Source organism: Oratosquilla oratoria, chromosome 19, assembly GCF_046742065.1.
Source record: "Oratosquilla oratoria isolate Oo_2021 chromosome 19, ASM4674206v1, whole genome shotgun sequence".
NCBI lineage: Eukaryota > Metazoa > Arthropoda > Malacostraca > Stomatopoda > Squillidae > Oratosquilla > Oratosquilla oratoria.
In genome coordinates, this window is record NC_134795.1 from 25,462,440 (window position 1) to 25,464,939 (window position 2,500).

Here is a 2,500-nt window from a genome sequence, read left to right on the forward strand (position 1 = left end):
TAGGGGGGACTTTCTCTTTCCATTCAATCTCTTCCGGTTGTATGTTCTCCCTTGTAAACACTGATTTAAAATGTTTGTTCATAATTTCCGCCATTTCCATTTCCTCAGTGTATTCAACTCCCCCTTGTCTTAATTTCTCCAAGTCTTGTTTGTTTTTCAGTTTATTGTTTACAAATCTGTAGAATAGTTTTGGTTGATCTTTACACTTTTCTATGACATCTTTTTCATATTTTCTCTTTTCCTCTCTGCATGCTTGTACATATTCATTTCTATAACCGGTATATATTTTCCATTTTTCAGGTCTTCTGTCTTTTTTCCATCTGGTCCAGGCTTTGTCTCTTTTGTCTTTTAACTCCCTACAACTTTTGTTGTACCAGCATTTTACATATTCTTTTTCTTGTTTTTGTCTTGGGACATACTTTTCCACTCCTTTTTAGTAAATATTTGTCAAAATATTCCATTTCTCTTCCACTGTTGTTTCTTCTTTGTATATTTCTTCCCAGTTTTCTTGTTGAAAGAATTCTCTTATTTTATCAAAGTTTGTTTTTTTCATACATCATTCTTCCTTTTCTATATTGTTCATTTCTTTTCATATATTTTTCTTCATTAAGTTCCAGTTCAATCAATATGTGGTCACTTTTACTTATTGGTGTTTTATATTCAATCTTGTCCACTATTCTAGGTTCAGATGTAATTATTAAGTCTAGTCTCGATGGTTCTTCTTCATTTCTATACCTAGTGTTCTCCTGTATCCATTGTGTCATTGTATAGTCAGTAATCATCTCAAGTAGAGCGTTTCCCCATGAGCCGTCTCCACCCTTTACTGTCATTTCTTCCCAGCAGATTTCTTTGCAATTAAAGTCGCCCATCATAACTATTCTTCCTCCATCTTCCATTATTTTATTTAATGTTATCTTTGTGTCCTCTAACATACTTTTATGTTCACTCTCCTCCCATGAGGCTGTTTTCGGAGGCACATAATTTATCACAAATTTTCTGCTCTTCTTATCTCTGTCTTCCACTTCTATCATAATCATCTCTACTGTATTCTTTCCATATATGACACCCCTCACGTTTATATCCTTCTTAGTCAGGAACATAACTCCACCCCCTTGCTTTTTCGCTCTGTTTTTAATCCAATAATTATATGCATCATGTCCTACACTGTTGGGTGGTAGTGGGCCTTTTAATTTTGTTTCTACAATTCCCATTATGTCCGGTTCTTTTTCTTTCAAATAATCATTCAGCTCATTCAATCCTGTTATTATTCCATCTATATTTGTGTAAGACACTCTTAGTTTTCTGTCACTTCCATTGTGTTCTCTGTTTCCCTTTTGTTTTTCTCTTGTATGTCGAACCGCCTTAGTTTCATATTCACTACTCTCCAATAGAGTCTCTCTTTTTCTGACTCCGTTCTGCTCTCGTTTTTTTTTTTTCTTAGCTTCAAGTCTTTTCTGCTTTTCTTCCTCTCTTTCCTCTTTATTCATTTCCCTTTTTATCCATACCTTTTTATATTGTTCACTTGTTGCTAGTTTCCCTGTTTTGGATAAGATATTCTCTGCCGTCGTTTGTGACCTGAATTTAATCTTAATTGGTCTGGTCTTATCTGTACTATACTTTCCGAGCCTGAATTTTTCCTCAATTTCCTTCATAATTTCTGGTTCATCTTCCTGAACTAATTTTAGTAACCGCTTACTTTTTCATTTTCCTCATTGGTTCTCGAGGTTCTATCTGGGTTATGTTTCTCTTCCATTCCTAATATAATTATACATTTCTTTTTATCAGCTAAGTCTCTTACTATATTCTCCTTCTGTCTCATCACTTTAATAACTGAGTCTTCAGTTTGTTCTCTCATTTGCTGTTTAATTATGTCAGTAAATGCAACTTTATTGTTTTCTTGAATTGTCTTCCATCCCTCTCTGTTTTCTTTATTATTCATCTTTAACTCTTTATTCTCCTTTTTTACTTCTTTTAACTGTCTTTTTAGGTCTTCTATTTCCTTAGTTAAGTTTTTGTTCGCCTTCTCTAGTTCTTCCAATTTTTCAACCATCTGTACAATGTTGTTAACATGACCGAACCTACGCTCCCAGTCCTCGATCATCTTATCGAACTTCTCTTCTAGTCTTGTCAGTCGGGGGTGGGGTGGGGTGGGGGGGGGGGTGTTTGTGTCCCCCCCACCCTCTTTAAATCCCTGGAAAATATTCTCATCACTTTCTACTGTATTGCTCTTATCTATACTTCTAATCTTTACATTTTTATTAGACATTTCGTCGTCGCTCAGCTGGTCGGGGGGCCGTTTTTTGGTGTTTACATTTCGTTTGTCTGCCTGGGCCAAGTCTTCTCCTTCCTCATTTCCTTCCATTTGCCTCAGCAATCCCTCCCCTTCTCTTCTTTCCCTACTTTCCCACTACCCCACGAGCAATTTCCCCCCACCCTGTAAATACAATAGGCACTTCCTTTGCTTTGGGATCCACGAAACTTCACTTTTCTTCAGAACGTT